The sequence below is a fragment of the Bos indicus genome, chromosome 10, assembly GCF_029378745.1.
Source record: "Bos indicus isolate NIAB-ARS_2022 breed Sahiwal x Tharparkar chromosome 10, NIAB-ARS_B.indTharparkar_mat_pri_1.0, whole genome shotgun sequence".
Classification (NCBI taxonomy): domain Eukaryota; kingdom Metazoa; phylum Chordata; class Mammalia; order Artiodactyla; family Bovidae; genus Bos; species Bos indicus.
The window spans coordinates 62,124,973-62,134,727 of NC_091769.1; the positions used below are offsets into that span (position 1 = coordinate 62,124,973).

Below are 9,755 nucleotides of genomic sequence, written 5' to 3' on the forward strand. Positions count from 1 at the left end.
TGGCTCTAAAGATCAAATATTTCCACATGGTAGGAAACTCTACAAATTGAGTCAAAATTAAAATCATAAATAGGGGAAAATATTTGTAACAAACTTGTCAGACAAAGGGCTGAATCTATTAATATATAAAGGACTTACTCAAATCAATAAGAAAAAGATCAACACTCTTAATAGAGAAATTAGCAAAGAACATGAACAAATCTATCACAAAAGAAAAACAAATGGTTCAAAGATAGTTTAAAAGATACTTAGGTTCCCACACAGTAAGCAAATATAAGCTAAAACTGTATTTTTTCACTTAATATCCAAAGTTTCTTAAATGTATTTTTGACAGTTTATTTTCAACAAGGGTATAGGAAGACAGACATTTATACATTTTTGAGGTATGCAAATCGATGCAACCTCTAAAGAGGGCAATCTCAGAATATTTATCAACATTTAAAATGTGCATACCCTTTCACACATCAATTCCATGTTTAGGAACTTCTACAGTTGCGTTTAAGCTTCTGCCTGGAGAAAAACATAAGGATATTTACTGCAGTGTTGAGCATAATAGCATATTTTGCCATTTCAAAAAAGAAATGAAAAAATAGTAAAGCTTGTTTACCCTCTACTTTAATTCTCCGATTGTTCCCCATCAGCTACTGAAATTCTCCTGATCTGGCCCTGGCATACTTTTTCTGTCTTGTATCTTGCTACACCCCTTGCTGCTGCTGCTAAGTCACTTCAGTCGTGTCCGACTCTGTGCGACCCCATAGACAGCAGCCCACCAGGCTCCCCCGTCCCTGGGATTCTCCAGGCAAGAACACTGGAGTGGGTTGCCATTTCCTTCTCCAATGCATGAAAGTGAAAAGTGAAAGTGAAGTTGCTCAGTCGTGTCCGACTCCTAGCGACCCCATGGACCGCAGCCTACCAGGCTCCTCCGTCCATGGATTTTCCAGGCAAGAGTACTGGAGTGGGGTGCCATCGCTTACACTTGGCCAAATGAGCGCTCTGTTTGCCGGGCCCCTTCCCTGTCTCTGTACCTCTCTTTGTGCTGATCCTGTTTCCTGTTGCATGACTTGCACCGTTCCCAGTCTCTCCCTTCTTCCACGTGAATCCTAACTACCTTTATAACCTGACTCACGTGCTATCTTTTTCTGAAGATATCCTTGGATATTGGATCCTCTATGATTTCCTATACTTAGTTGAAAATTTCTACCTGTTGTGACTTTTTTTTTTTTGGCTTCTCATAAAGTTGCTTTAGATTCTAAACCAAAGCAGAGAGAAGAGATGACACCCAAGTTAACCCATCCACTAGTGAGTTGGGACCTCTCTCCCAACACACTGGAAGGGTGGGTGGAAGTGCCTGACTCCACCCACCGGGAACTGCAGGCAGGGCGGGGCGTGGGGTGTAGTGGGAGTGGTCCAAGGCCCCAAGGCGCTGACCCCTCCCCCTATCACCTCCCGGCTCCCCTTCTCCCCAGTCTCCCCCTCCTTCTGGACCCAGAGCATCAGCTTAGCAGTACTGTGGCCCCCAGGGCATGACCGCAGGCAGGGCAGGGCCTTCCCCCCAGGCAGAGGAAGTACAGGGAGAGGGGCCCAGGACCGGCAGAGGAACCAAGAACCCACACGGTTGGAGCAGCTGAGGTAAAATTTTTAAAGCTTATTCATGGGGACGTGGTGTCAGCAATCTTCATGGCTCAGCTGTGGGCCTCAGCTTGGGCCTCGCCATCCTGAGGTCGTGGTGGTAGAAGAAGTCTGAGCCCTGGTTGAGCCGCACGCTGCAGGGGGCCGCAAGGTGGGACCTTCACGCCGTTTCACCCAGCATCCTCCCTTGTCCCCAAGACCTGCCTCCTGATGATGTCTGCGTGCTCCCGGGCCTGCCTTCTCCCTCTTCTCATTTTCTGTGCACAACAGAGGTGTCCAAGTTGGCAGGTAAGATGGTGTTGAAGTCGTTGAGTAGGGAGATGATGCTCAGGAGGATGGTCCCATGTTCTGGGGGCATTCCCTGGCCCAGGTCGTCTAGTGGGGAATGAAGGATGGAGATGCACACGTCTTGATTTTTCAGATGTTGGGGCACCACATCTTGGGGAAGGGGAGAAACGAAAGGCTGGCCAGGAGTAAGGGTAGCCAATGGAGATCTGTAGGTATGCCTTCAAGTAGCGCCCTAAGAATAGGTGTTGGGTGCTGCACCTCCCAGTAGGCAGGTTTCCCTCACACACCGAAGCCCTCCACTGGCTTCTTTTGCAGCCCCTTGAGCTCTGGCAGCAGGGCCTTCTCTGAGCTGAGTGACAGTGGAGAACTGGCTGGGCAGCTGTCCTCCCCAGCACCTCTCTGGGTGCTCCCCGGCTCTGACTTTTAACATGTGACCCTTTTGGGACTGGAGTGATAGTGATATTTTGATGTCTTTGTCCTTTGATGCAACTGTTTTAATCTGGGGGAAAAATACAACCTACATAAGACACTATTAATGTACACCCTCACCCCCCAACCCCAATGAAAATATCTTTTCTGTTTCTGATTATATAACATTCATTTATAGTTGACCCTCGGAGAAGGCAATGGTACCCCACTCCAGTATTCTTGCCTGGAAAATCCCATGGATGGAGGAGCCTGGTAGGCTGCAGTCTACGGGGTTGCTAAGAGTTGGACACAACTGAGTGACTTCACTTTCACTTTTCACTTTCATGCATTGGAGGAGGAAATGGCAACCCTCTCCAATGTTCTTGCCTGGAGAATCCCAGGGACGGCGGAGCCTGGTGGGCTGCCGTCTATGGGGTTGCATAGTGTCGGACATGACTGAAGTGACTTAGCAGCATAGTTGACCTTTGAACAATATGGGTTTGAAGTGCATGGGTCCAATTATACACGGATTTGTTTTTTTCAATAGTAAATGTACACTACAGTACCACGGGAGCTGCAGTTGGTTGAATCTGAGAATTTGGAACCAGGCAGAGGGATAAAGTGGGCTTCCCTGGAGGCTCAGTGGTAAAGAATCTGCCTGTCAATGCAGGAGACTCAGGTTCAATCCCTGGATCAGGAAGATCCCCTGGAGAAGGAAATGGCGACCCACTCTGGTATTCTTGCTTGGCCAGTCCCATGGATAGAGGAGCCTGGCAGGCTACAGTCCATGGGGTCCCCAAAGGGTCAGACACAATTTAGCGACTACAACACAGGGAGGAAGCACCTGTACAGAGTGCCCTATCCAGAGTGCTGACTGCTCTCTGCGCAGAGGGTTGACACCCTTAACCCCCTGAGTTGTTCAAGGGTCAACTGTACTTAGAAATGTGGAAAACCGTACACTCCTGTGTATTTATGTTGTGCTCTGTGTGTGTGTGCATAATGGAATAAAAGAAAAATAAATTTCCTGAAATAAATTCCCTAGTCAAAAAACATACATGTTTAAAATGTTAGCGTATGTTGCCAAACTGATCTCCAGAAAGATTTATGATTCATTCAACATTTATTGAATTCTTAGCATGTGGCAAGTACTGTGTATTATTTAGGGTACAGAGATGAGAAACACCACGGGTAGTCCCTGCCCTTGTGGAGTCTGTGTAAGAATTTCTAACAGAAGACACATTTACTGTGAGAAAGTACAGTAGTGTGAATTCTGCCTAGTTGGGGAGTTCAAGGACGACTTCCGGAGGAAGTGATGTTTCAGAGAAGGCCTGAAGATTCAGTTGGAGTTAACTAGACTGTGAGGGGGTTGAGGCGGGTAAGAGATTTTCAGCCTCAGCCTTTGCAAATGTGGCTTCTGGTGGGGCATGGGGTTGAAGAAGGCTTGTGTAGCTGGAGTCCATGGAAAGGGAGGGAAAGCACTGGGCAAAAATGAGACTGGAAGTATAGGTAGGGAGCGTGCTACTGGTGGATCCATAAGTTTTGTTAAAAATGTTATTGTTATTCCAGTGCTAGGAGAGATATAAGCAGCGATTGGAGATTATATTTATTTTTTAAAAAGATAACTTTGGCTGAGTAGAAAGGACTGATAAACAGAGGCAAGAATGAACACAGGTTGACAAGTTAAGAGGCTAACTGTCCAAGTGACAGATGATAACACTAAACTAATCTGAAGCATGAACAATAATAAGAAATCAAGGCAAAAGGAGAGGAAAACGGATGCTTTTATGATTTTACCAGTTAATACCAATATTAGAGGGGATATCATTGATCTTTTTTTGTCTTTGCCAATCTAAGGGGTGTATGCATAGTATAAATTATATGATATGGATTATATATACAACTTAGGATATGAATTATGTGTACAGTTTCCTTTTATTATTAGTAATGTTGGACTTCTTTTTCTTTTCCATTGGCCATATTCATTTTTATTCATTTGTTCTTTTGAACTATCTGAACATCTACTTGGTCCATTTCCTTCTTCTGTTCTGGTATCCAGCCCAGAATCCCACATTGCACTTAGTTGTCATTTCCTCCTTGTCTTCTCTGGTCAATGACAGTTTCTCAGATGTATGTTTTTATTATTCATTTGAATAAATCATTTTTATACTGATGCAGGGCAGAGCTTGGTAAGAATCTAAGTGCATAATGAAGGCAAACTTAAACCAGTCTAAAAGAGAGCAGATGATAGTCTGTGATATATGTTGTAAATTTTTAAAAGTTTTTTTTTAACTTGGTTTGTGTGTTTGTGCTTGTTTATGTGTGAAATTATTTCATATTATTATTTCTGGCTTTGGGATAATGCTTAGAAGTCCCTCCATCCCAAAGGATAGAACTCTTTATGTGCATTATATTCTGTTACTTTTACAACCATATATCGTCAAGTTATATCAAATAAGATACAAATCAGACATCCTCACCCTATTCTTTATTCTGTCCACCCTCAACTTCACCAGATGGGACAATAAAAAACAGAACTGAGGTGGCGCTTATGATACAAAATCAGCAGTGTCAACGTAATGATGTCATGATGTCTTGCTCTGCTCTGAATTTCTTTGACTTTGCACCTTACTTGGGTCCTGACCAAAGCCTTACCTGTTTTGATACTATTCTTTAATTGTCTTTCCAGTCCTACCAGATCATGAGTTACTTGAGCATAGGAAACACGTTTATCTCATTTTGTGTAATACACCTGTGATTGGGCCTGCCTTCACAGACTCTGCCAACATAGCATTTTAATGCATCTATGCCCATAAAGAAAAGAGAAACTCGAAACACAGTGATGAAAATGCAGATTTTCTCAAGAGTTTTGTGAGGCATTTATTGGAAATAAGAGTCCCTCATAAATCATACAGCAGGACAGTCACATTTCTACATCAGGCAGTATTTCTGTGTCCTTTCTCTTCCCCTCTGGTCTATAGTCTCTCTTCAGTGAGAGTAAAAAAATCTAGATCTAGTCAGGAAAATAAAGCTCTCCAAGTTAGCCTAATAAGGGCCACATATTTTTCTTCAACCCCCCCCCCCCCCCTTAGGGGTTTCAATTCATTTTATCATGACTGTATCCCTTGATTTTTTTTTTTTATATCAGAAAACTCTGGGCATGGCAGAGGGTCATCCAGTGCTTGTGGGAATCAATGAACTGGGCCATGATGCTGCTCTAATATTGGACTTAGGCAGTTGACTTGTTGTCTAGGAGGTAAAAAAAAATAAAGCTATTTACTTTTCTAATTCCTCTTTGTTTTCACCTGATGGAGAAAATTAGAACTCTATTGGAAACCCACAATAATTTTTATGGGCTATCATGTTATTATAATAAGGATCTATCTTATATTCCCACCAAAGGGCTTAGTTACTGGAGCAGCATTTTCTTAAATGGTACCTTAGCACGGACCCAGAGGACAGTGTTATTGAAAAATGAGCAGATGGTCTGGATGAGCTGAGAGTATGGATGTCACTGTCTGCCCTTGAGGGGGGGCAGCCAGATGCAGATCCATTTGGGATCAAGCCTTTGGGCTATAAGCCAACAGCCCCTAAATAGAATGTTTTATCTCTTCCCTGAAGAGAGGAGTTGAGAGGCTAGAGCCATACTGGACAAAGTAGGTGAAACCAATCTTAGTCCTAAGAAGCAAGCCATGTGCCCACAGGTGAGCAAATGAGATTAGAGGTGGTTGGCAAGGTAGCCACCGCTTAGCTTCACATCACTTGCTGCTTAATTCAGAGCTGGGTTAGTTGGAGGAGTCATGGAACATTTGAATATTAACTGAGCGCCAGGGCACAAAGTAGGGTCAAGTTTACGTTATTAGAAGGTTAATGTCCTGATACCTAAATTCTGGCCTAATGATGAGTAGGGTCAGTTTCCCTCTTTTGCTCCCTTTTTTCACGTTCTAATGGCCTCACCCTGCTTTCTGGGCCCTACTTAGCCTTAATTTACATGTAATAAGTTCCCCTTATGTGAATTGATCTCTTGGTGACCATGTGACCTCTACAGAAGTCACTTTCTGTCTCTTAGCCTCAGTTTCCTCATCTGAAAAATAAAAGGAAGATAATGAAAGATAATATGGGTAGAGCAACCAGCACAGTGTGTGGGTCTGACTCTGTGCAACCCTATGGACCGTAGCCTGCCAGGCTCCTCTGACCATAGGATTTTCCAGGCAAGAATACTGGAGTGCGTTTTCTGCCAGGGGATCTTCCGGGGATTGAACCAGTATCTCCTGCGGGTCTTGCATTGGCAGGTGGATTCTTTATCACTGAGCCACTAGGGAAGCCCAACCAGCACAGTGCTGGTCACCTAGAAGGTGCTCCTGAAGTTCATCTTAGGAGAAGCTAAGGCTGTTTCTAGATGTCAGGACACATGGGGCTTCGCATTCTCTCAGAACATTGGAGGGGGATACCTCAGCAGCAGGGGTAGAAGGAGCCTTGCTTCTCCTGATTCTTCACAGCATGAGTTCTCAGCATTTAGATTCTTGCCTATTTTGACACCCAGATGATGGCTCCCTGAAATCTCTTTGAACGCCTCAGCCCCTGAGTTATAGCTTCCACTGAGCACTCTGTGGGGGAGGACAATGGGCTGGGACTGCTGCGGGAACCATGGTAAGGAGCCAGTAGAATCAAAGCTGCAACTGGGTTAATGACACTGCGGCGTTGGGGTGGCCGTCGCGAGGACTGTAAAAAAGGAAGAAAAGAAATCCCAAGACCCAAACAAAGCCAGATGTGACTTAGGAAAAGAACATTAAGGGATTGCAGTATAGAAATTTGTTTTCCTAACAGCAAATAGCTACTTAATTGGGTTAAAGTAAATCGAAAGACATTTTATATTTACATCAAAATTAACCCCCAAAAAAGAAGATAGATGAAAATCTAATTTTTTGTACTCTTCCATTTCCCCTTTTCTTTCTTCATTTTCCTCTCTTCCTCTAATACAATGAAACGTTCCTTCTAATTCTCCCTTGGGGCTCAGGTAGGCTGGAACCACTACTATGGTAGATGTAATCCATAAATGGGAATCTTGGAAATGTCACTTTCCCCCCAACTTCTGCCGCTAAGCATACTGGAATCTGAGACAGAAACCTCTATTAATATAAATGTGAGTTTAGTGTGCTAAACTCACATTTAGAATCCCATTCTGGAGACAAGTTGGGTTTGAAATCCAGTTTGTGCTCCCCTTGCCAAGTTTCTGCCTGCCCAGAGAGAGTGACTTTTCCTGATAGTGGGCCTAAACAAAAGACCTCCCTGAAGTGGGGCAGAGATGAAGAAAAGGGAAGACATTTTTGAGAGACTTGAAAGCCCCATGATGTGACTATGCTTGCAAGAAGGTCAGGAGTGACCAAAAGACAGAAGTCTGCAGGAGCCAATACAGTTTAGGGAAGTAGAGAGGAGGCTGAGAGTCTAGTGGGGAGAGGAATCCAGGGAGAAGCCTGCAGAAGCCTGGGGAGGAGCCCTTCTCTGAATGTCAGGGTGACTTGGAGTACAGCGAGGCCTCATTGCAGTGATAAGATGTGGTGAAGCCAGACAGAGAGGACTGTGCATCCCCACCAGTCACACAGTGGTGAGAGAGGCTATGTTTTGACTGGAGTGGAGTGGAAGACCCAGTTTCAGGGCTGCAGGGTCACAGGCAAGGAGAGGGAGTGGATAAGAGTAGAACATGGGAATGAAACAGACTCTAAGCCTTTGCTTTTGGGTCCTGAATATCTGTGATTTGTCTACTTTTTACCAAACATCATTTTGTTCCTTGTAGCTAACTCTGCTACCCTCACTGAAATACTGGTCATGGAAACAGACACACTCACAAAAACTCACCCTTGGCAAACATCACCAAATTAAGATTTAGGCCAGAAAAGAAAATCAGACAAAATTATATTCTTATGTTTCTTTAAATCTACCATAAAACCCCAAACCTCCAATGAACTAGAAAATCTCTCCACGAAAATCATTAAGTTAAAAATAAACATTAAAAATTGACTGCAGTCAACAAGAATAATAGAAAATGTAAAACCTTCAGACAAGAGCAGTAATTATCTTATTGATTTGAAGGATTAAGGGGAAAAGAGGGGCCTTGGGGATAAGCTATGACTCATGATTGCTGCCCTTTGGCTGGAAACTTCAAGGCTGATGGGTGGTTATGTTTTAGGATCCCAGAAGGAGGCCCCCCACCCCCACCACATGAAGAAATTTGTTCCACAGACTGTACCCTACAGCAGTTTTACTAACAATTCTAATGTGGCTATACAATCAAATAAACTAAAAGTACTTTATAAACTGTGATAGTCCTCACAAAGGCAGGTGGTACCTTAGTCCTGGAGGCCAGAATTTAGATCTGGACCACTGCTGTATTCTCATAGAGGTTGGACTTATTTGTTGAACAAATGAGTCAGATATTCTACAGATAATATGCGTGTGTGTTTGTGCTCAGTCATGTCCAACTCTTTGCAACCCCAAGAACTGTAGCCCACCAGGCTCCTCTGTCCATGAAATACTGGAGTGGGTTGCCATTTCCTCCTCAATCTATGGATAATACTCTTCTGATATTACTCTTTCTGATTATATGTAAAGATTTGGGGTGGGGAGAGGGAAGATACTCATTTACATCTGCATGCATTTGTGTGCTAAGTTGATTCAGTCATGTCTGACTTTTTGCGACCTTGTGGACCATAGCTTGCCAGACTCTGTCCATGGAATTCTCCACCAAGACTACTGGAGTGAGTTGTTTGCCCTCTTCCAGGGCATCTTCCCGACCCAGGGATCGAACCCACATCTCTTACATCTCCCACGTGGGCAGGTAGGTTCTTTCCCACTAGCACCACTATTTGCCGTCTGTTTGTCACCTAAACTGACCTGGGTGACTCTGTTAATTCCCATTCTGACAGGAGGGATCCTATGGAAAGAAGATGGCATTGTCAGTCTTCTACCGTGTGGACCCTTCACATGGTGTGACTTGCCCCTCACTGTGCTCACTGCCACGCTCCTCTGTGGCCTGTTTGGGCTGTCTCAGGATGTTCATTTCAGCCCCTAGAAACTCAGACATCACTTGCCTTTTGTGATCCAGTCCTTGGAGTTTTCCTTCCCAAACCACAAATAAATCCACAATAGGTACTGTGGTTTTGTGTTTAAGGCTTCTCTTGAAAATAGACTCCATTCACCATTTATTCAATAGATATTGTTGATGACTTACCCACTGCCAGGCTGGCTGCTGTTACTGAAGATCTAGCCGTGAACAATACCAACCAGTGCCTCTTCTTAGGGCTCCCGGGTGTTAGTGACTGGGGGAAGGTCCTGGTGGCTCAGGCTCCCTCTCCCATCCCATCCTGGGGCAGGCTTTGCAACAGGAAAGGGAAGAGCAGTATGTCTGCTAATTCCATGTAAGTAACAGAAACGAC

At 44.2% G+C, this 9,755-nt stretch overlaps 1 pseudogene; it reads right to left on the reverse strand.

The window, feature by feature from the left end:
• Nucleotides 1–1,682: 1,682 nt before the first annotated feature.
• LOC109564382 (ubiquitin-conjugating enzyme E2 R1 pseudogene) lies at nt 1,683–9,403 on the reverse strand (annotated as a pseudogene).
• Between the last annotated feature and the right edge of the window lie 352 nt (nt 9,404–9,755).